At 42.6% G+C, this 22798-nt stretch overlaps 1 protein-coding gene across 47 annotated transcripts in view; it reads right to left on the reverse strand.

Annotated features, from left to right (window-relative positions):
• LOC106608606 (receptor-type tyrosine-protein phosphatase delta) overlaps positions 1–22798 on the reverse strand; it is a 656301-nt gene that overhangs the window by 148890 nt on the left and 484613 nt on the right. The gene's annotated exons all lie outside the window — the stretch shown is intronic.

Raw genomic sequence — 22798 nt, forward strand, 5'->3', positions numbered from 1 at the left:
AGAGTGTGTGTGTGGTTTGTTGTTAGAGAGTGTGTGTAGGTCTGAGTGTGTGTGGTTTGTTGTTAGAGAGTGTGTGTAGGTCTGAGTGTGTGTGTTTTGTTGTTAGAGAGTGTGTGTAGGTCTGAGTGTGTGTGTTTTGTTGTTAGAGAGTGTGTGTGGGTCTGAGTGTGTGTGTTTTGTTGTTAGAGAGAGTGTGTATGTCCGAGTGTTTGTGTTTTGTTGTTAGAGAGTGTGTGTAGGTCTGAGTGTGTGTGTTTTGTTGTTAGAGAGTGTGTGTAGGTCTGAGTGTTTGTGTTTTGTTGTTAGAGAGTGTGTGTAGGTCTGAGTGTGTGTGTTTTGTTGTTAGAGAGTGTGTGTGGGTCTGAGTGTGTGTGTTTTGTTGTTAGAAAGTGTGTGTGGGTCTGAGTTTGTGTGTTTTGTTGTTAGAGAGTGTGTGTAGGTCCGAGTGTGTGTGTTTTGTTGTTAGAGAGTGTGTGTGGGTCTGAGTGTGTGTGTTTTGTTGTTAGAAAGTGTGTGTGGGTCTGAGTTTGTGTGTGTTTTGTTGTTAGAGAGTGTGTGTGGGTCTGAGTGTGTGTGTGTTTTGTTGTTAGAGAGTGTGTGTGGGTCTGAGTTGTGTTCTGTTGTTAGAGAGTGTGTGTAGGTCTGAGTGTGTGTGTTTTGTTGTTAGAGAGTGTGTGTAGGTCTGAGTGTGTGTGTTTTTTTGTTAGAGAGTGTGTAGCTGTGTGTGTTTTGTTGTTAGAGAGTGTGTGTGGGTCTGAGTGTGTGTGTTTTTTTGTTAGAGAGTGTGTGTTTTGTTGTTAGAGAGTGTGTGTGGGTCTGAGTGTGTGTGTTTTGTTGTTAGAGTGTGTGTGTGGTTTGTTGTTAGAGAGTGTGTGTGCGTCTGAGTGTGTGTGTTGTGTTGTTAGAGAGTGTGTGTGGGTCTGAATGTGTGTATTTTGTTGTTAGAGAGTGTGTGTAGGTCTGAGTGTGTGTGTTTTGTTGTTAGAGAGTGTGTGATGGGTCTGAGTGTGTGTGTTTTGTTGTTAGAGAGTGTGTGTTTTTTTTTTTGGGTCTGAATGTGTGTGTTTTGTTGTTAGAGTGTGTGTTGGTTTGTTGTTAGAGAGTGTGTGTGCGTCTGAGTGTGTGTGTTTTGTTGTTAGAGAGTGTGTGTGGGTCTGAGTGTGTGTATTTTGTTGTTAGAGAGTGTGTGTAGGTCTGAGTGTGTGTGTTTTGTTGTTAGAGAGTGTGTGTAGGTCTGAGTGTGTGTGTTTTGTTGTTAGAGAGTGTGTGTGGGTCTGAGTTTGTGTGTTTTGTTGTTAGAGAGTGTGTGTGGGTCTGAGTGTGTGTGTTTTGTTATTAGAGAGTGTGTGTGGGTCTGAGTGTGTGTGTTTTGTTGTTAGAGAGTGTGTGTGGGTCTGAGTGTGTGTGTTTTGTTGTTAGAGAGTGTGTGTTGGTCTGAGTGTGTGTGATTTGTTGTTAGAGAGTGTGTGTAGGTCTGAGTGTGTGTGGTTTGTTGTTAGAAAGTGTGTGTAGGTCTGAGTGTGTGTGTTTTGTTGTTAGAGAGTGTGTGTGGGTCTGAGTGTGTGTGTTTTGTTGGTAGAGAGTGTGTGTGGGTCTGAGTGTGTGTGTTTTGTTGGTAGAGAGTGTGTGTTGGTCTGAATGTGTGTGGTTTGTTGTTAGAGAGTGTGTGTGGGTCTGAGTGTGTGTGTTTTGTTGTTAGAGAGTGTGTGTTTGTTTGCTTAAGAGTGTGTGTGTTTTGTTGTTAGAGTGTGTGTGTGGTTTGTTGTTAGAGAGTGTGTGTGGGTCTGAGTGTGTGTGTTTTGTTGTTAGAGTGTGTGTGTGGTTTGTTGTTAGAGAGTGTGTGTGGGTCTGAGTGTGTGTGTTTTGTTGTTAGAGAGTGTGTGTGTTTTGTTGTTAGAGAGTGTGTGTAGTTCTGAGTTTGTGTGTTTTGTTGTTAGAGAGTGTGTGTAGTTCTGAGTGTGTGTGTTTTGTTGTTAGAGTGTGTGTGTGGTTTGTTGTTAGAGAGTGTGTGTGGGTCTGAGTGTGTGTGTTTTGTTGTTAGAGAGTGTGTGTGTTTTGTTGTTAGAGAGTGTGTGTAGTTCTGAGTTTGTGTGTTTTGTTGTTAGAGAGTGTGTGTAGTTCTGAGTGTGTGTGTTTTGTTGTTATAGAGTGTGTGTGGGTCTGAGTGTGTGTTTTTTAGGTGTTTTTGTTGGTAGAGAGTGTGTGTTGGTCCGAATGTGTGTGTTTTGTTGTTAGAGAGTGTGTGTGGGTCTGAGTGTGTGTGTTTTGTTGGTAGAGAGTGTGTGTGGGTCTGAGTGTGTGTGTTTTGTTGGTAGAGAGTGTGTGTTGGTCTGAGTGTGTGTGTTTTGTTGGTAGAGAGTGTGTGTAGGTCTGAGTGTGTGTTTTGTTGTTAGAGAGTGTGTGTTTTGTTGTTAGAGAGTGTGTGTGGGTCTGAGTGTGTGTATTTTGTTGTTAGAGAGTGTGTGTAGGTCTGAGTGTGTGTGGTTTGTTGTTAGAGAGTGTGTGTAGGTCTGAGTGTGTGTGGTTTGTTGTTAGAGAGTGTGTGTAGGTCTGAGTGTGTGTGTTTTGTTGTTAGAGAGTGTGTGTGGGTCTGAGTGTGTGTGTGTTTTGTTGTTAGAGAGTGTGTGTGGGTCTGAGTGTGTGTGTTTTGTTGTTAGAGAGTGTGTGTAGGTCTGAGTGTGTGTGTGTTTTGTTGTTAGAGAGAGTGTGTGGGTCCGAGTGTGTGTGTTTTGTTGTTAGAGAGTGTGTGTAGGTCTGAGTGTGTGTGTTTTGTTGTTAGAGAGTGTGTGTAGGTCTGAGTGTGTGTTTTTTTGTTAGAGAGTGTGTGTGTTTTGTTGTTAGAGAGTGTGTGTTGGTCTGAGTGTGTGTGTTTTGTTGTTTGAGAGTGTGTGTTTTGTTGTTAGAGAGTGTGTGTGGGTCTGAGTGTGTGTGTTTTGTTGTTAGAGTGTGTGTGTGGTTTGTTGTTAGAGAGTGTGTGTGCGTCTGAGTGTGTGTGTTGTGTTGTTAGAGAGTGTGTGTGGGTCTGAATGTGTGTATTTTGTTGTTAGAGAGTGTGTGTAGGTCTGAGTGTGTGTGTTTTGTTGTTAGATAGTGTGTGTTTGTTTGCTTAAGAGTGTGTGTGTTTTGTTGTTAGAGAGTGTGTGTGGGTCTGAATGTGTGTGTTTTGTTATTAGAGAGTGTGTGTGGGTCTGAGTGTGTGTGTTTTGTTGTTAGAGAGTGTGTGTGGGTCTGAGTGTGTGTGATTTGTTGTTAGAGAGTGTGTGTAGGTCTGAGTGTGTGTGGTTTGTTGTTAGAAAGTGTGTGTAGGTCTGAGTGTGTGTGTTTTGTTGTTAGAGAGTGTGTGTAGGTCCGAGTGTGTGTGTTTTGTTGTTAGAGAGTGTGTGTAGGTCTGAGTGTGTGTGTTTTTTTGTTAGAGAGTGTGTGTGGGTCTGAGTGTGTGTGTTTTGTTGTTAGAGAGTGTGTGTTTGTTTGCTTAAGAGTGTGTGTGTTTTGTTGTTAGAGTGTGTGTGTGGTTTGTTGTTAGAGAGTGTGTGTGGGTCTGAGTGTGTGTGTTTTGTTGTTAGAGTGTGTGTGTGGTTTGTTGTTAGAGAGTGTGTGTGGGTCTGAGTGTGTGTGTTTTGTTGTTAGAGAGTGTGTGTGGGTCTGAGTTTGTGTGTTTTGTTGTTAGAGAGTGTGTGTGGGTCTGAATGTGTGTGTTTTGTTATTAGAGAGTGTGTGTGGGTCTGAGTGTGTGTGTTTTGTTGTTAGAGAGTGTGTGTGGGTCTGAGTGTGTGTTTTTTGTTTTGTTGTTAGAGTAGAGTGTGTGTGGGTCTGAGTGTGTGTGTTTTGTTGTTAGAGGTGTGTAGGTCTGAGTGTGTGTTTTGTTGTTAAGAGTGTGTGTGTTTTGTTGTTAGAGTGTGTGTGTGTTTTGTTGTTAGAGAGTGTGTGTGGGTCTGAGTGTGTGTGTTTTGTTGTTAGAGAGTGTGTGTGGGTCTGAGTGTGTGTGTTTTGTTGTTAGAGAGTGTGTGTGTTTTGTTGTTAGAGTGTGTGTGTGTTTTGTTGTTAGAGAGTGTGTAGGTCTGAGTGTGTGTGTTTTGTTGTTAGAGAGTGTGTGTGTTTTGTTGTTAGAGTGTGTGTGTGTTTTGTTGTTAGAGAGTGTGTAGGTCTGAGTGTGTGTGTTTTGTTGTTAGAGAGTGTGTGTTTTGTTTGCTTAAGAGTGTGTGTGGTTTGTTGTTAGAGAGTGTGTGTGGGTCTGAGTGTGTGTGTTTTGTTGTTAGAGAGTGTGTGTAGGTCTGAGTGTGTGTGTTTTGTTGTTAGAGAGTGTGTGTTTTGTTTGCTTAAGAGTGTGTGTGGGTCTGAGTGTGTGTGTTTTGTTGTTAGAGTGTGTGTGTGGTTTGTTGTTAGAGAGTGTGTGTGGGTCTGAGTGTGTGTGTTTTGTTGTTAGAGAGTGTGTGTAGGTCTGAGTGTGTGTGGTTTGTTGTTAGAGAGTGTGTGTAGGTCTGAGTGTGTGTGTTTTGTTGTTAGAGAGTGTGTGTGGGTCTGAGTGTGTGTGTGTTTTGTTGTTAGAGAGTGTGTGTGGGTCTGAGTGTGTGTGTTTTGTTGTTAGAGAGTGTGTGTGGGTCTGAGTGTGTGTGTTTTGTTGTTAGAGAGTGTGTGTAGGTCTGAGTGTGTGTGTGTTTTGTTGTTAGAGAGAGTGTGTGGGTCCGAGTGTGTGTGTTTTGTTGTTAGAGAGTGTGTGTAGGTCTGAGTGTGTGTGTGTTTTTTTGTTAGAGAGTGTGTGTGTTTTGTTGTTAGAGAGTGTGTGTGGGTCTGAGTGTGTGTGTTTTGTTGTTAGAGAGTGTGTGTTTTGTTGTTAGAGAGTGTGTGTGGGTCTGAGTGTGTGTGTTTTGTTGTTAGAGTGTGTGTGTGGTTTGTTGTTAGAGAGTGTGTGTGCGTCTGAGTGTGTGTGTTGTGTTGTTAGAGAGTGTGTGTGGGTCTGAATGTGTGTATTTTGTTGTTAGAGAGTGTGTGTAGGTCTGAGTGTGTGTGTTTTGTTGTTAGAGAGTGTGTGTAGGTCTGAGTGTGTGTGTTTTGTTGTTAGATAGTGTGTGTTTGTTTGCTTAAGAGTGTGTGTGTTTTGTTGTTAGAGAGTGTGTGTGGGTCTGAATGTGTGTGTTTTGTTATTAGAGAGTGTGTGTGGGTCTGAGTGTGTGTGTTTTGTTGTTAGAGAGTGTGTGTGGGTCTGAGTGTGTGTGATTTGTTGTTAGAGAGTGTGTGTAGGTCTGAGTGTGTGTGGTTTGTTGTTAGAAAGTGTGTGTAGGTCTGAGTGTGTGTGTTTTGTTGTTAGAGAGTGTGTGTAGGTCCGAGTGTGTGTGTTTTGTTGTTAGAGAGTGTGTGTAGGTCTGAGTGTGTGTGTTTTGTTTGTTAGAGAGTGTGTGTGGGTCTGAGTGTGTGTGTTTTGTTGTTAGAGAGTGTGTGTTTGTTTGCTTAAGAGTGTGTGTGTTTTGTTGTTAGAGTGTGTGTGTGGTTTGTTGTTAGAGAGTGTGTGTGGGTCTGAGTGTGTGTGTTTTGTTGTTAGAGTGTGTGTGTGGTTTGTTGTTAGAGAGTGTGTGTGGGTCTGAGTGTGTGTGTTTTGTTGTTAGAGAGTGTGTGTGTTTTGTTGTTAGAGAGTGTGTGTAGTTCTGAGTGTGTGTGTTTTGTTGGTAGAGAGTGTGTAAGTCTGAGTGTGTGTGTTTTGTTGTTAGAGAGTGTGTGTAGGTCCGAGTGTGTGTGTTTTGTTGTTAGAGAGTGTGTGCACAGTAGGTCTGAGTGTGTGTGTTTTGTTGTTAGAAAGTGTGTGTGGGTCTGAGTGTGTGTGTTTTGTTGTTAGAGAGTGTGTGTTTTGTTGTTAGAGAGTGTGTGTGGGTCTGAGTGTGTGTGTTTTGTTGTTAGTGTGTGTGTGTGGTTTGTTGTTAGAGAGTGTGTGTGCGTCTGAGTGTGTGTGTTTTGTTGTTAGAGAGTGTGTGTGGGTCTGAGTGTGTGTATTTTGTTGTTAGAGAGTGTGTGTAGGTCTGAGTGTGTGTGTTTTTTTGTTAGAGAGTGTGTGTGTTTTGTTGTTAGAGAGTGTGTGTTGGTCTGAGTGTGTGTGTTTTGTTGTTAGAGAGTGTGTGTTTTGTTGTTAGAGAGTGTGTGTGGGTCTGAGTGTGTGTGTTTTGTTGTTAGTGTGTGTGTGTGGTTTGTTGTTAGAGAGTGTGTGTGCGTCTGAGTGTGTGTGTTGTGTTGTTAGAGAGTGTGTGTGGGTCTGAATGTGTGTATTTTGTTGTTAGAGAGTGTGTGTAGGTCTGAGTGTGTGTGTTTTGTTGTTAGATAGTGTGTGTTTGTTTGCTTAAGAGTGTGTGTGTTTTGTTGTTAGAGAGTGTGTGTGGGTCTGAATGTGTGTGTTTTGTTATTAGAGAGTGTGTGTGGGTCTGAGTGTGTGTGTTTTGTTGTTAGAGAGTGTGTGTGGGTCTGAGTGTGTGTGATTTGTTGTTAGAGAGTGTGTGTAGGTCTGAATGTGTGTGGTTTGTTGTTAGAAAGTGTGTGTAGGTCTGAGTGTGTGTGTTTTGTTGTTAGAGAGTGTGTGTAGGTCCGAGTGTGTGTGTTTTGTTGTTAGAGAGTGTGTGTAGGTCTGAGTGTGTGTGTTTTTTTGTTAGAGAGTGTGTGTGGGTCTGAGTGTGTGTGTTTTGTTGTTAGAGAGTGTGTGTTTGTTTGCTTAAGAGTGTGTGTGTTTTGTTGTTAGAGTGTGTGTGTGGTTTGTTGTTAGAGAGTGTGTGTGGGTCTGAGTGTGTGTGTTTTGTTGTTAGAGTGTGTGTGTGGTTTGTTGTTAGAGAGTGTGTGTGGGTCTGAGTGTGTGTGTTTTGTTGTTAGAGAGTGTGTGTGTTTTGTTGTTAGAGAGTGTGTGTAGTTCTGAGTGTGTGTGTTTTGTTGTTAGAGAGTGTTTGAGGGTCTGAGTGTGTGTGTTTTGTTGTTAGAGAGTGTGTGTGTTTTGTTGTTAGAGAGTGTGTGTAGGTCTGAGTGTGTGTGTTTTGTTGTTATAGAGTGTGTGTGGGTCTGAGTGTGTGTGTTTTGTTGGTAGAGAGTGTGTGTTGGTCCGAATGTGTGTGTTTTGTTGTTAGAGAGTGTGTGTGGGTCTGAGTGTGTGTGTTTTGTTGGTAGAGAGTGTGTGTTGGTCTGAATGTCTGTGGTTTGTTGTTAGAGAGTGTGTGTGTTTTGTTGGTAGAGAGTGTGTGTAAGTCTGAGTGTGTGTGTTTTGTTGTTAGAGAGTGTGTGTGGGTCTGAGTGTGTGTGTTTTGTTTTGTTGTTAGAGAGTGTGTGTGGGTCTGAATGTGTCTGTTTTGTTGTTAGAGAGTGTGTGTGTTTTGTTGTTAGAGAGTGTGTGTGTTTTGTTGGTAGAGAGTGTGTAAGTCTGAGTGTGTGTGTTTTGTTGTTAGAGAGTGTGTGTAGGTCTGAGTGTGTGTGTTTTGTTGTTAGAGAGTGTGTGTAGGTCCGAGTGTGTGTGTTTTGTTGTTAGAGAGTGTGTGTGGGTCTGAGTGTGTGTGTTTTGTTGTTAGAGAGTGAGTGTGTTTTGTTGTTAGAGAGTGTGTGTAGGTCTGAGTGTGTGTGTTTTGTTGTTAGAGAGTGTGTGTTTTGTTGTTAGAGAGTGTGTGTGGGTCTGAGTGTGTGTGTTTTGTTGTTAGAGAGTGTGTGTTTTGTTGTTAGAGAGTGTGTGTGGGTCTGAGTGTGTGTGTTTTGTTGTTAGAGAGTGTGTGTAGGTCTGAGTGTGTGTGTTTTGTTGTTAGAGAGTGTGTGTGGGTCTGAGTGTGTGTGTTTTGTTGTTAGAGAGTGTGTGTTTTGTTGTTAGAGAGTGTGTGTAGGTCTGAGTGTGTGTGTTTTGTTGTTAGAGAGTGTGTGTAGGTCTGAGTGTGTGTGTTTTGTTGTTAGAGTGTGTGTGTTTTGTTTGCTTAAGAGTGTGTGTGTTTTGTTGTTAGAGTGTGTGTGTGGTTTGTTGTTAGAGAGTGTGTGTGTGGGTCTGAGTGTGTGTGGTTTGTTGTTAGAGAGTGTGTGTGGGTTTGAGTTTGTGTGTTTTGTTGTTAGAGAGTGTGTGTAGGTCTGAGTGTGTGTGGTTTGTTGTTAGAGAGTGTGTGTAGGTCTGAGTGTGTGTGTTTTGTTGTTAGAGAGTGTGTGTGGGTCTGAGTGTGTGTGTGTTTTGTTGTTAGAGAGTGTGTGTAGGTCTGAGTGTGTGTGTGTTTTGTTGTTAGAGAGTGTGTGTGGGTCTGAGTGTGTGTGTTTTGTTGTTAGAGAGTGTGTGGGTCTGAGTGTGTGTGTTTTGTTGTTAGAGAGTGTGTGTGGGTCCGAGTGTGTGTGTTTTGTTGTTAGAGAGTGTGTGTAGGTCTGAGTGTGTGTGTTTTGTTGTTAGAGAGTGTGTGTAGATCTGAGTGTGTGTGTTTTTTTGTTAGAGAGTGTGTGTGTTTTGTTGTTAGAGAGTGTGTGTAGATCTGAGTGTGTGTGTTTTTTTGTTAGAGAGTGTGTGTGTTTTGTTGTTAGAGAGTGTGTGTTGGTCTGAGTGTGTGTGTGTTTTGTTGTTAGAGAGAGTGTGTTTTGTTGTTAGAGAGTGTGTGTGGGTCTGAGTGTGTGTGTTTTGTTGTTAGAGAGTGTGTGTGTTTTGTTGTTAGAGAGTGTGTGTTGGTCTGAGTGTGTGTGTGTTTTGTTGTTAGAGAGAGTGTGTTTTGTTGTTAGAGAGTGTGTGTGGGTCTGAGTGTGTGTGTTTTGTTGTTAGAGAGTGTGTGTGGGTCTGAGTGTGTGTTTTGTTGTTAGAGAGTGTGTGTGGGTCTGAGTGTGTGTGTTTTGTTGTTAGAGTGTGTGTGTGGTTTGTTGTTAGAGAGTGTGTGTGCGTCTGAGTGTGTGTGTTGTGTTGTTAGAGAGTGTGTGTGGGTCTGAATGTGTGTATTTTGTTGTTAGAGAGTGTGTGTAGGTCTGAGTGTGTGTGTTTTGTTGTTAGAGAGTGTGTGCACAGTAGGTCTGAGTGTGTGTGTTTTGTTGTTAGAGAGTGTGTGTGGGTCTGAGTTTGTGTGTTTTGTTGTTAGAGAGTGTGTGTGGGTCTGAGTGTGTGTGTGTTTTGTTGTTAGAGAGTGTGTGTGGGTCTGAGTGTGTGTGTTTTAGTGTTAGAGAGTGTGTGTAGGTCTGAGTGTGTGTGTTTTGTTGTTAGAGAGTGTGTGTAGGTCCGAGTGTGTGTGTTTTGTTGTTAGAGAGTGTGTGTGGGTCTGAGTGTGTGTGTTTTGTTGTTAGAGAGTGTGTGTTTTGTTGTTAGAGAGTGTGTGTAGGTCTGAGTGTGTGTGTTTTGTTGTTAGAGAGTGTGTGTTTTGTTGTTAGAGAGTGTGTGTGGGTCTGAGTGTGTGTATTTTGTTGTTAGAGAGTGTGTGTAGGTCTGAGTGTGTGTGTTTTGTTGTTAGAGAGTGTGTGTAGGTCCGAGTGTGTGTGTTTTGTTGTTAGAGAGTGTGTGTGGGTCTGAGTGTGTGTGTTTTGTTGTTAGAGAGAGTGTGTGGGTCTGAATGTGTGTGTTTTGTTGTTAGAGAGTGTGTGTGGGTCTGAGTGTGTGTATTTTGTTGTTAGAGAGTGTGTGTAGGTCTGAGTGTGTGTGTTTTGTTGTTAGAGAGTGTGTGTGGGTCTGAGTGTGTGTGTTTTGTTGTTAGAGAGAGTGTGTGGGTCTGAATGTGTGTGTTTTGTTGTTAGAGAGTGTGTGTGGGTCTGAGTGTGTGTATTTTGTTGTTAGAGAGTGTGTGTAGGTCTGAGTGTGTGTGTTTTGTTGTTAGAGAGTGTGTGTGGGTCTGAGTGTGTGTGTTTTGTTGTTAGAGAGTGTGTGTGGGTCTGAGTGTGTGTGTTTTGTTGTTAGAGAGAGTGTGTGGGTCTGAATGTGTGTGTTTTGTTGTTAGAGAGTGTGTGTGGGTCTGAGTGTGTGTGTTTTGTTGTTAGAGAGAGTGTGTGGGTCTGAATGTGTGTGTTTTGTTGTTAGAGAGTGTGTGTAGGTCTGAGTGTGTGTGTTTTGTTGTTAGAGAGTGTGTGTAGGTCTGAGTGTGTGTGTTTTGTTGTTAGAGAGTGTGTGTAGGTCTGAGTCTGTGTGTTTTGTTGTTAGAGAGTGTGTGTAGGTCTGAGTGTGTGTGTTTTGTTGTTAGAGAGTGTGTGTAGGTCTGAGTGTGTGTGTTTTGTTGTTAGAGAGTGTGTGTGGGTCCGAGTGTGTGTGTTTTGTTGTTAGAGAGTGTGTGTGGGTCTGAATGTGTGTGTTTTGTTGTTAGAGAGTGTGTGTAGGTCTGAGTGTGTGTGTTTTGTTGTTAGAGAGTGTGTAGGTCTGAGTGTGTGTATTTTGTTGTTAGAGAGTGTGTGTTTTGTTTGCTTAAGAGTGTGTGTGTTTTGTTGTTAGAGAGTGTGTGTGGGTCTGAGTGTGTGTGGTTTGTTGTTAGAGAGTGTGTGTGTTTTGTTGTTAGAGTGTGTGTGTGTTTTGTTGTTAGAGAGTGTGTGTGTTTTGTTGTTAGAGTGTGTGTGTGGGTTTGAGTTTGTGTGTTTTGTTGTTAGAGAGTGTGTGTAGGTCTGAGTGTGTGTGGTTTGTTGTTAGAGAGTGTGTGTGTTTTGTTGTTAGAGAGTGTGTGTGGGTTTGAGTTTGTGTGTTTTGTTGTTAGAGAGTGTGTGTGGGTTTGAGTTTGTGTGTTTTGTTGTTAGAGAGTGTGTGTGGTTTGTTGTTAGAGAGTGTGTGTAGGTCTGAGTGTGTGTGTTTTGTTGTTAGAGAGTGTGTGTGGGTCTGAGTGTGTGTGTGTTTTGTTGTTAGAGAGTGTGTGTGGGTCTGAGTGTGTGTGTTTTGTTGTTAGAGAGTGTGTGTAGGTCTGAGTCTGTGTGTTTTGTTGTTAGAGAGTGTGTGTAGGTCTGAGTGTGTGTGTTTTGTTCTTAGAGAGTGTGTGTAGGTCTGAGTGTGTGTGTTTTGTTGTTAGAGAGTGTGTGTGGGTCTGAGTGTGTGTGTTTTGTTGTTAGAGAGTGTGTGGGTCTGAATGTGTGTGTTTTGTTGTTAGAGAGTGTGTGTAGGTCTGAATGTGTGTATTTTGTTGTTAGAGAGTGTGTAGGTCTGAGTGTGTGTATTTTGTTGTTAGAGAGTGAGTGTGTTTTGTTGTTAGAGAGTGTGTGTAGGTCTGAGTGTGTGTGTTTTGTTGTTAGAGAGTGTGTGTGGGCTTGAGTTTGTGTGTTTTGTTGTTAGAGAGTGTGTGTAGTTCTGAGTGTGTGTGTTTTGTTGTTAGAGAGTGTGTATCGATGTTTATGTGTGTGTTTTGTTGTTAGAGAGTGTTTGAGGGTCTGAGTGTGTGTGTTTTGTTGTTAGAGAGTGTGTGTGGGTCTGAGTGTGTGTGTTTTGTTGGTAGAGAGTGTGTGTTGGTCCGAATGTGTGTGTTTTGTTGTTAGAGAGTGTGTGTGGGTCTGAATGTCTGTGGTTTGTTGTTAGAGAGTGTGTGTGGGTCTGAGTGTGTGTGTTTTGTTGTTAGAGACTGTGTGTGTTTTGTTGGTAGAGAGTGTGTGTAAGTCTGAGTGTGTGTGTTTTGTTGTTAGAGAGTGTGTGTGGGTCTGAGTGTGTGTGTTTTGTTTTGTTGTTAGAGAGTGTGTGTGGGTCTGAATGTGTCTGTTTTGTTGTTAGAGAGTGTGTGTGTTTTGTTGTTAGAGAGTGTGTGTGTTTTGTTGGTAGAGAGTGTGTAAGTCTGAGTGTGTGTGTTTTGTTGTTAGAGAGTGTGTGTAGGTCTGAGTGTGTGTGTTTTGTTGTTAGAGAGTGTGTGTAGGTCCGAGTGTGTGTGTTTTGTTGTTAGAGAGTGTGTGTGGGTCTGAGTGTGTGTGTTTTGTTGTTAGAGAGTGAGTGTGTTTTGTTGTTAGAGAGTGTGTGTAGGTCTGAGTGTGTGTGTTTTGTTGTTAGAGAGTGTGTGTTTTGTTGTTAGAGAGTGTGTGTGGGTCTGAGTGTGTGTGTTTTGTTGTTAGAGAGTGTGTGTAGGTCTGAGTGTGTGTGTTTTGTTGTTAGAGAGTGTGTGTAGGTCTGAGTGTGTGTGTTTTGTTGTTAGAGAGTGTGTGTTTTGTTGTTAGAGAGTGTGTGTGGGTCTGAGTGTGTGTGTTTTGTTGTTAGAGAGTGTGTGTAGGTCTGAGTGTGTGTGTTTTGTTGTTAGAGAGTGTGTGTTTTGTTGTTAGAGAGTGTGTGTGGGTCTGAGTGTGTGTGTTTTGTTGTTAGAGAGTGTGTGTAGGTCTGAGTGTGTGTGTTTTGTTGTTAGAGAGTGTGTGTGGGTCTGAGTGTGTGTTTTGTTGTTAGAGAGTGTGTGTTTTGTTGTTAGAGAGTGTGTGTGGGTCTGAGTGTGTGTGTTTTGTTGTTAGAGAGTGTGTGTAGGTCTGAGTGTGTGTGTTTTGTTGTTAGAGAGTGTGTGTGGGTCTGAGTGTGTGTGTTTTGTTGTTAGAGAGTGTGTGTTTTGTTGTTAGAGAGTGTGTGTAGGTCTGAGTGTGTGTGTTTTGTTGTTAGAGAGTGTGTGTAGGTCTGAGTGTGTGTGTTTTGTTGTTAGAGTGTGTGTGTTTTGTTTGCTTAAGAGTGTGTGTGTTTTGTTGTTAGAGTGTGTGTGTGGTTTGTTGTTAGAGAGTGTGTGTGTGGGTCTGAGTGTGTGTGGTTTGTTGTTAGAGAGTGTGTGTGGGTTTGAGTTTGTGTGTTTTGTTGTTAGAGAGTGTGTGTAGGTCTGAGTGTGTGTGGTTTGTTGTTAGAGAGTGTGTGTAGGTCTGAGTGTGTGTGTTTTGTTGTTAGAGAGTGTGTGTGGGTCTGAGTGTGTGTGTGTTTTGTTGTTAGAGAGTGTGTGTAGGTCTGAGTGTGTGTGTGTTTTGTTGTTAGAGAGTGTGTGTGGGTCTGAGTGTGTGTGTTTTGTTGTTAGAGAGTGTGTGGGTCTGAGTGTGTGTGTTTTGTTGTTAGAGAGTGTGTGTGGGTCCGAGTGTGTGTGTTTTGTTGTTAGAGAGTGTGTGTAGGTCTGAGTGTGTGTGTTTTTTTGTTAGAGAGTGTGTGTGTTTTGTTGTTAGAGAGTGTGTGTAGATCTGAGTGTGTGTGTTTTTTTGTTAGAGAGTGTGTGTGTTTTGTTGTTAGAGAGTGTGTGTAGATCTGAGTGTGTGTGTTTTTTTGTTAGAGAGTGTGTGTGTTTTGTTGTTAGAGAGTGTGTGTTGGTCTGAGTGTGTGTGTTTTGTTGTTAGAGAGTGTGTGTGGGTCTGAGTGTGTGTGTTTTGTTGTTAGAGAGTGTGTGTGTTTTGTTGTTAGAGAGTGTGTGTGGGTCTGAGTGTGTGTGTTTTGTTGTTAGAGTGTGTGTGTGGTTTGTTGTTAGAGAGTGTGTGTGCGTCTGAGTGTGTGTGTTGTGTTGTTAGAGAGTGTGTGTGGGTCTGAATGTGTGTATTTTGTTGTTAGAGAGTGTGTGTAGGTCTGAGTGTGTGTGTTTTGTTGTTAGAGAGTGTGTGCACAGTAGGTCTGAGTGTGTGTGTTTTGTTGTTAGAGAGTGTGTGTGGGTCTGAGTTTGTGTGTTTTGTTGTTAGAGAGTGTGTGTGGGTCTGAGTGTGTGTGTGTTTTGTTGTTAGAGAGTGTGTGTGGGTCTGAGTGTGTGTGTTTTAGTGTTAGAGAGTGTGTGTAGGTCTGAGTGTGTGTGTTTTGTTGTTAGAGAGTGTGTGTAGGTCCGAGTGTGTGTGTTTTGTTGTTAGAGAGTGTGTGTGGGTCTGAGTGTGTGTGTTTTGTTGTTAGAGAGTGTGTGTTTTGTTGTTAGAGAGTGTGTGTAGGTCTGAGTGTGTGTGTTTTGTTGTTAGAGAGTGTGTGTGGGTCTGAGTGTGTGTATTTTGTTGTTAGAGAGTGTGTGTAGGTCTGAGTGTGTGTGTTTTGTTGTTAGAGAGTGTGTGTAGGTCCGAGTGTGTGTGTTTTGTTGTTAGAGAGTGTGTGTGGGTCTGAGTGTGTGTGTTTTGTTGTTAGAGAGAGTGTGTGGGTCTGAATGTGTGTGTTTTGTTGTTAGAGAGTGTGTGTGGGTCTGAGTGTGTGTATTTTGTTGTTAGAGAGTGTGTGTAGGTCTGAGTGTGTGTGTTTTGTTGTTAGAGAGTGTGTGTGGGTCTGAGTGTGTGTGTTTTGTTGTTAGAGAGAGTGTGTGGGTCTGAATGTGTGTGTTTTGTTGTTAGAGAGTGTGTGTGGGTCTGAGTGTGTGTATTTTGTTGTTAGAGAGTGTGTGTAGGTCTGAGTGTGTGTGTTTTGTTGTTAGAGAGTGTGTGTGGGTCTGAGTGTGTGTGTTTTGTTGTTAGAGAGTGTGTGTGGGTCTGAGTGTGTGTGTTTTGTTGTTAGAGAGTGTGTGGGTCTGAATGTGTGTGTTTTGTTGTTAGAGAGTGTGTGTGGGTCTGAGTGTGTGTGTTTTGTTGTTAGAGAGAGTGTGTGGGTCTGAATGTGTGTGTTTTGTTGTTAGAGAGTGTGTGTAGGTCTGAGTCTGTGTGTTTTGTTGTTAGAGAGTGTGTGGGTCTGAGTGTGTGTGTTTTGTTGTTAGAGAGTGTGTGTAGGTCTGAGTGTGTGTGTTTTGTTGTTAGAGAGTGTGTGTGGGTCCGAGTGTGTGTGTTTTGTTGTTAGAGAGTGTGTGGGTCTGAATGTGTGTGTTTTGTTGTTAGAGAGTGTGTGTAGGTCTGAGTGTGTGTGTTTTGTTGTTAGAGAGTGTGTAGGTCTGAGTGTGTGTATTTTGTTGTTAGAGAGTGTGTGTTTTGTTTGCTTAAGAGTGTGTGTGTTTTGTTGTTAGAGAGTGTGTGTGGGTCTGAGTGTGTGTGGTTTGTTGTTAGAGAGTGTGTGTGTTTGGTCTGAGTGTGTGTGTTTGTTGTTAGAGGTGTGTGTAGGTCTGAGTGTGTGTGTTTTGTTGTTAGAGTGTGTGTGTTTTGTTGTTAGAGAGTGTGTGTGGGTCTGAGTGTGTGTGTGTTTTGTTGTTAGAGAGTGTGTGTGGGTCTGAGTGTGTGTGTTTTGTTGTTAGAGAGTGTGTGTAGGTCTGAGTGTGTGTGTTTTGTTGTTAGAGAGTGTGTGTAGGTCTGAGTGTGTGTGTTTTGTTCTTAGAGAGTGTGTGTAGGTCTGAGTGTGTGTGTTTTGTTGTTAGAGAGTGTGTGTGGGTCCGAGTGTGTGTGTTTTGTTGTTAGAGAGTGTGTGGGTCTGAATGTGTGTGTTTTGTTGTTAGAGAGTGTGTGTAGGTCTGAATGTGTGTATTTTGTTGTTAGAGAGTGTGTAGGTCTGAGTGTGTGTATTTTGTTGTTAGAGAGTGTGTGTTTTGTTTGCTTAAGAGTGTGTGTGTTTTGTTGTTAGAGAGTGTGTGTGGGTCTGAGTGTGTGTGTTTTGTTGTTAGAGAGTGTGTGTAGGTCTGAATGTGTGTGTTTTGTTGTTAGAGAGTGTGTGTAGGTCTGAGTGTGTGTGTTTTGTTATTAGAGAGTGTGCGTGGGTCTGAGTTTGTGTGTTTTGTTGTTAGAGAGTGTGTGTGCTTTATTGTTGAGAGTGTGTGTGGGTCTGAGCGTGTGTGTTTTGTTGTTAGAGAGTGTGTGTAGGTCTGAATGTGTGTGTGTGTATTGTTTGAGAGTGTGTGTGGGTCTGAGTGTGAGTGTTTTGCTGTTAGAAAGTGTGTAGGTCCGAGTGTGTGTTTTGTTGGTAGAGAGTGTGTTTTGTTGTTAGAGAGTGTGTGTGGGTCTGAGTGTGTGTGTTTTGTTGTTAGAGAGTGTGTGTGGGTCTGAGTTTGTGTGTTTTGTTGTTAGAGAGTGTGTGTGGGTCTGAGTTTGTGTGTTTTGTTGTTAGAGAGTGTGTGTGGGTCTGAGTGTGTGTGTTTTGTTGTTAGAGAGTGTGTGTGGGTCTGAGTGTGAGTGTTTTGCTGTTAGAGAGTGTGTAGGTCCGGTGTGTGTTTTGTTGGTAGAGGCTGTGTTTTGTTGTTAGAGAGTGTGTGTAGGTCTGAGTGTGTGTGTTTTGTTGTTAGAGAGTGTGTGTAGGTCTGAATGTGTGTGTTTTGTTGTTAGAGAGTGTGTGTAGGTCTGAGTGTGTGTGTTTTGTTATTAGAGAGTGTGCGTGGGTCTGAGTTTGTGTGTTTTGTTGTTAGAGAGTGTGTGTGCTTTATTGTTGGAGAGTGTGTGTGGGTCTGAGCGTGTGTGTTTTGTTGTTAGAGAGTGTGTGTAGGTCTGAATGTGTGTGTGTGTATTGTTTGAGAGTGTGTGTGGGTCTGAGTGTGAGTGTTTTGCTGTTAGAAAGTGTGTAGGTCCGAGTGTGTGTTTTGTTGGTAGAGAGCGTGTGTTTTGTTGTTAGAGAGTGTGTGTGGGTCTGAGTTTGTGTGTTTTGTTGTTAGAGAGTGTGTGTGCTTTATTGTTGGAGAGTGTGTGTGGGTCTGAGTTTGTGTGTTTTGTTGTTAGAGAGTGTGTGTGGGTCTGAGTGTGTGTGTTTTGTTGTTAGAGAGTGTGTGGGTCTGAGTGTGTGTTTTTGTTGTTAGAGAGTGTGTGTGGGTCTGAGTGTGTGTGTTTTGTTGTTAGAGAGTGTGTGGGTCTGAGTGTGTGTGTTTTGTTGTTAGAGAGTGTGTGGGTCTGAGTGTGTGTTTTGTTGTTAGAGAGTGTGTGGTGGTCTGAGTGTGTGTGTTTTGTTGTTAGAGAGTGTGTGTGGGTCTGAGTGTGTGTGTTTTGTTGTTAGAGAGTGTGTGTGGGTCTGAGTGTGTGTGTTTTGTTGTTAGAGTGTGTGGGTCTGAGTGTGTGTGTTTGTTGTTAGAGAGTGTGTGGGTCTGAGTGTGTGTGTTTTGTTGTTAGAGAGTGTGTGTGTTTGTTGTTAGAGTGTGTGGTCTGAGTGTGTGTTTTGTTGTTAGAGTGTGTGTGGGTCTGAGGTGTGTGTTTTGTTGTTAGAGAGTGTGTGTGGGTCTGAGTGTGTGTGTTTTGTTGTTAGAGAGTGTGTGTGTCTATGTGTTTTGTTGGTAGAGTGTGTGTGGGTCTGAGTTTGTGTGTTTTGTTGTTAGAGAGTGTGTGTAGGTCTGAGTGTGTGTGTTTTGTTGTTAGAGAGTGTGTGTGGGTCTGAGTTTGTGTGTTTTGTTGTTAGAGAGTGTGTGTGGTTTATTGTTAGAGAGTGTGTGTGGGTCTGAGTGTGTGTTTTTGTTGTTAGAGAGTGTGTGTGGGTCTGAGTGTGTGTGTGCTTTGTTGTTAGAGAGTGTGTGTGGGTCTGAGTGTGTGTGTTTTGTTGTTAGAGAGTGTGTGTAGGTCTGAGTCTGTGTGTTTTGTTGTTAGAGAGTGTGTGTAGGTCTGAGTGTGTGTGTTTTGTTCTTAGAGAGTGTGTGTAGGTCTGAGTGTGTGTGTTTTGTTGTTAGAGAGTGTGTGTGGGTCCGAGTGTGTGTGTTTTGTTGTTAGAGAGTGTGTGGGTCTGAGTGTGTGTGTTTTGTTGTTAGAGAGTGTGTGTAGGTCTGAATGTGTGTATTTTGTTGTTAGAGAGTGTGTAGGTCTGAGTGTGTGTATTTTGTTGTTAGAGAGTGTGTGTTTTGTTTGCTTAAGAGTGTGTGTGTTTTGTTGTTAGAGAGTGTGTGTGGGTCTGAGTGTGTGTGTTTTGTTGTTAGAGAGTGTGTGTAGGTCTGAATGTGTGTGTTTTGTTGTTAGAGAGTGTGTGTAGGTCTGAGTGTGTGTGTTTTGTTATTAGAGAGTGTGCGTGGGTCTGAGTTTGTGTGTTTTGTTGTTAGAGAGTGTGTGTGCTTTATTGTTGGAGAGTGTGTGTGGGTCTGAGCGTGTGTGTTTTGTTGTTAGAGAGTGTGTGTAGGTCTGAATGTGTGTGTGTGTATTGTTTGAGAGTGTGTGTGGGTCTGAGTGTGAGTGTTTTGCTGTTAGAAAGTGTGTAGGTCCGAGTGTGTGTTTTGTTGGTAGAGAGCGTGTGTTTTGTTGTTAGAGAGTGTGTGTGGGTCTGAGTGTGTGTGTTTTGTTGTTAGAGAGTGTGTGTGGGTCTGAGTTTGTGTGTTTTGTTGTTAGAGAGTGTGTGTGGGTCTGAGTGTGTGTGTTTTGTTGTTAGAGAGTGTGTGTGGGTCTGAGTGTGAGTGTTTTGCTGTTAGAAAGTGTGTAGGTCCGAGTGTGTGTTTTGTTGGTAGAGAGCGTGTGTTTTGTTGTTAGAGAGTGTGTGTAGGTCTGAGTGTGTGTGTTTTGTTGTTAGAGAGTGTGTGTAGGTCTGAATGTGTGTGTTTTGTTGTTAGAGAGTGTGTGTAGGTCTGAGTGTGTGTGTTTTGTTATTAGAGAGTGTGCGTGGGTCTGAGTTTGTGTGTTTTGTTGTTAGAGAGTGTGTGTGCTTTATTGTTGGAGAGTGTGTGTGGGTCTGAGCGTGTGTGTTTTGTTGTTAGAGAGTGTGTGTAGGTCTGAATGTGTGTGTGTGTATTGTTTGAGAGTGTGTGTGGGTCTGAGTGTGTGTGTTTTGCTGTTAGAAAGTGTGTAGGTCCGAGTGTGTGTTTTGTTGGTAGAGAGCGTGTGTTTTGTTGTTAGAGAGTGTGTGTGGGTCTGAGTGTGTGTGTTTTGTTGTTAGAGAGTGTGTGTGGGTCTGAGTTTGTGTGTTTTGTTGTTAGAGAGTGTGTGTGCTTTATTGTTGGAGAGTGTGTGTGGGTCTGAGTTTGTGTGTTTTGTTGTTAGAGAGTGTGTGTGGGTCTGAGTGTGTGTGTTTTGTTGTTAGAGTGTGTGTGTGGGTCTGAGTGTGAGTGTTTTGCTGTTAGAAAGTGTGTAGGTCCGAGTGTGTGTGTTTTGTTGGTAGAGAGCGTGTGTTTTGTTGTTAGAGAGTGTGTGTAGGTCTGAGTGTGTGTGTTTTGTTGTTAGAGAGTGTGTGTGGGTCTGAGTGTGTGTGTTTTGTTGTTAGAGAGTGTGTGTGGGTCTGAGTGTGTGTGTTTTGTTGTTAGAGAGTGTGTGTTTTGTTGTTAGAGAGTGTGTGTAGGTCTGAATGTGTGTGTTTTGTTGTTAGAGAGTGTGTGTAGGTCTGAGTGTGTGTGTTTTGTTATTAGAGAGTGTGTGTAGGTCTGAGTGTGTAAGTTTTGTTGTTAGAGAGAGTGTGTGGGTCTGAATGTCTGTGTTTTGTTGTTAAAGAGTGTGTGTAGGTCCGAGTGTGTGTGTTTTGTTGTTAGAGTGTGTGTGTAGGTCCGAGTGTGTGTGTTTTGTTGTTAGAGAGTGTGTGTAGGTCTGAATGTGTGTGTTTTGTAGTTAGAGAGTGTGTGTGTTTTGTTATTAGAGAGTGTGTGTAGGTCTGAGTGTGTGTGTTTTGTTGTTAGAGAGTGTGTGTAGGTCTGAGTGTGTGTGTTTTGTTGTTAGAGAGTGTGTGAGGGTCTGAGTGTGTGTGTTTTGTTGTTAGAGAGTGTGTGTAGGTCTGAGTGTGTGTGTTTTGTTGTTAGAGAGTGTGTGTAGGTCTGAGTGTGTGTGTTTTGTTGTTAGAGAGTGTGTGAGGGTCTGAGTGTGTGTGTTTTGTTGTTAGAGAGTGTGTGTAGGTCTGAATGTCTGTGTTTTGTTGTTAAAGAGTGTGTGTAGGTCCGAGTGTGTGTGTGTTTTGTTGTTAGAGAGTGTGTAGGTCTGAGTGTGTGTGTTTTGTTGTTAGAGAGTGTGTGGGTCTGAGTGTGTGTGTTTTGTTGTTAGAGTGTGTGTGTGGTTTGTTGTTAGAGAGTGTGTGTGGGTCTGAGTGTGTGTTTTGTTATTAGAGAGTGTGTGTAGGTCTGAGTGTGTGTGTTTTGTTGTTAGAGAGTGCGTGTGGGTCTGAGTGTGTGTGTTTTGTTGTTAGAGTGTGTGTGTGGTTTGTTGTTAGAGAGTGTGTGTGGGTCTGAGTGTGTGAGTTTTGTTGTTAGAGAGCGTGTGTGTTTTGTTATTAGAGAGTGTGTGTAGGTCTGAGTGTGTGTGGTTTGTTGTTAGAGAGTGTGTGTAGGTCTGAGTGTGTGTGTTTTGTTGTTAGAGAGTGTGTGTAGGTCCGAGTGTGTGTGTTTTGTTGTTAGAGAGTGTGTGTGGGTCTGAGTGTGTGTGTTTTGTTGTTAGAGAGAGTGTGTGGGTCTGAATGTTTGTGTTTTGTTGTTAGAGAGTGTGTGTAGGTCTGAGTGTGTGTGTTTTGTTGTTAGAGAGTGTGTGTAGGTCTGAGTGTGTGTGTTTTGTTGTTAGAGAGTGTGTGTAGGTCCGAGTGTGTGTGTTTTGTTGTTAGAGAGTGTGTGTGGGTCTGAGTGTGTGTGTTTTGTTGTTAGAAAGTGTGTGTGGGTCTGAGTTTGTGTGTTTTGTTGTTAGAGAGTGTGTGTAGGTCTGAGTGTGTGTGGTTTGTTGTTAGAGAGTGTGTGTAGGTCTGAGTGTGTGTGTTTTGTTGTTAGAGAGTGTGTGTGGGTCTGAGTGTGTGTGTGTTTTGTTGTTAGAGAGTGTGTGTGGGTCTGAGTGTGTGTGTGTTTTGTTGTTAGAGAGTGTGTGTAGGTCTGAGTGTGTGTGTGTTTTGTTGTTAAAGAGTGTGTGTGTTTTGTTGTTAGAGAGTGTGTGTGGGTCTGAGTGTGTGTGTTTTGTTGTTAGAGAGTGTGTGTGTTTTGTTGTTAGAGAGTGTGTGTGGGTCTGAGTGTGTGTGTTTTGTTGTTAGAGTGTGTGTGTGGTTTGTTGTTAGAGAGTGTGTGTGCGTCTGAGTGTGTGTGTTGTGTTGTTAGAGAGTGTGTGTAGGTCTGAGTGTGTGTGTTTTGTTGTTAGAGAGTGTGTGTAGGTCTGAGTGTGTGTGTTTTTTTGTTAGAGAGTGTGTGTTTTGTTGTTAGAGAGTGTGTGTGGGTCTGAGTGTGTGTGTTTTGTTGTTAGAGAGTGTGTGTGTTTTGTTGTTAGAGAGTGTGTGTGGGTCTGAGTGTGTGTGTTTTGTTGTTAGAGTGTGTGTGTGGTTTGTTGTTAGAGAGTGTGTGTGCGTCTGAGTGTGTGTGTTGTGTTGTTAGAGAGTGTGTGTGGGTCTGAATGTGTGTATTTTGTTGTTAGAGAGTGTGTGTAGGTCTGAGTGTGTGTGTTTTGTTGTTAGAGAGTGTGTGCACAGTAGGTCTGAGTGTGTGTGTTTTGTTGTTAGAGAGTGTGTGTGGGTCTGAGTTTGTGTGTTTTGTTGTTAGAGAGTGTGTGTGGGTCTGAATGTGTGTGTTTTGTTATTAGAGAGTGTGTGTGGGTCTGAGTGTGTGTGTTTTGTTGTTAGAGAGTGTGTGTGGGTCTGAGTGTGTGTGTTTTGTTGTTAGAGAGTGTGTGTTGGTCTGAGTGTGTGTGATTTGTTGTTAGAGAGTGTGTGTAGGTCTGAGTGTGTGTGGTTTGTTGTTAGAAAGTGTGTGTAGGTCTGAGTGTGTGTGTTTTGTTGTTAGAGAGTGTGTGTGGGTCTGAGTGTGTGTGTTTTGTTGGTAGAGAGTGTGTGTGGGTCTGAGTGTGTGTGTTTTGTTGGTAGAGAGTGTGTGTTGGTCTGAATGTGTGTGGTTTGTTGTTAGAGAGTGTGTGTGGGTCTGAGTGTGTGTGTTTTGTTGTTAGAGAGTGTGTGTTTGTTTGCTTAAGAGTGTGTGTGTTTTGTTGTTAGAGTGTGTGTGTGGTTTGTTGTTAGAGAGTGTGTGTGGGTCTGAGTGTGTGTGTTTTGTTGTTAGAGTGTGTGTGTGGTTTGTTGTTAGAGAGTGTGTGTGGGTCTGAGTGTGTGTGTTTTGTTGTTAGAGAGTGTGTGTGTTTTGTTGTTAGAGAGTGTGTGTAGTTCTGAGTTTGTGTGTTTTGTTGTTAGAGAGTGTGTGTAGTTCTGAGTGTGTGTGTTTTGTTGTTAGAGTGTGTGTGTGGTTTGTTGTTAGAGAGTGTGTGTGGGTCTGAGTGTGTGTGTTTTGTTGTTAGAGAGTGTGTGTGTTTTGTTGTTAGAGAGTGTGTGTAGTTCTGAGTTTGTGTGTTTTGTTGTTAGAGAGTGTGTGTAGTTCTGAGTGTGTGTGTTTTGTTGTTATAGAGTGTGTGTGGGTCTGAGTGTGTGTGTTTTGTTGGTAGAGAGTGTGTGTTGGTCCGAATGTGTGTGTTTTGTTGTTAGAGAGTGTGTGTGGGTCTGAGTGTGTGTGTTTTGTTGGTAGAGAGTGTGTGTGGGTCTGAGTGTGTGTGTTTTGTTGGTAGAGAGTGTGTGTTGGTCTGAGTGTGTGTGTTTTGTTGGTAGAGAGTGTGTGTTTTGTTGTTAGAGAGTGTGTGTGGGTCTGAGTGTGTGTATTTTGTTGTTAGAGAGTGTGTGTAGGTCTGAGTGTGTGTGGTTTGTTGTTAGAGAGTGTGTGTAGGTCTGAGTGTGTGTGGTTTGTTGTTAGAGAGTGTGTGTAGGTCTGAGTGTGTGTGTTTTGTTGTTAGAGAGTGTGTGTGGGTCTGAGTGTGTGTGTGTTTTGTTGTTAGAGAGTGTGTGTGGGTCTGAGTGTGTGTGTTTTGTTGTTAGAGAGTGTGTGTAGGTCTGAGTGTGTGTGTGTTTTGTTGTTAGAGAGAGTGTGTGGGTCCGAGTGTGTGTGTTTTGTTGTTAGAGAGTGTGTGTAGGTCTGAGTGTGTGTGTTTTGTTGTTAGAGAGTGTGTGTAGGTCTGAGTGTGTGTGTTTTTTTGTTAGAGAGTGTGTGTGTTTTGTTGTTAGAGAGTGTGTGTTGGTCTGAGTGTGTGTGTTTTGTTGTTAGAGAGTGTGTGTTTTGTTGTTAGAGAGTGTGTGTGGGTCTGAGTGTGTGTGTTTTGTTGTTAGAGTGTGTGTGTGGTTTGTTGTTAGAGAGTGTGTGTGCGTCTGAGTGTGTGTGTTGTGTTGTTAGAGAGTGTGTGTGGGTCTGAATGTGTGTATTTTGTTGTTAGAGAGTGTGTGTAGGTCTGAGTGTGTGTGTTTTGTTGTTAGATAGTGTGTGTTTGT

The sequence above is a fragment of the Salmo salar genome, chromosome ssa07 (assembly GCF_905237065.1).
Source record: "Salmo salar chromosome ssa07, Ssal_v3.1, whole genome shotgun sequence".
Lineage (NCBI taxonomy): Eukaryota > Metazoa > Chordata > Actinopteri > Salmoniformes > Salmonidae > Salmo > Salmo salar.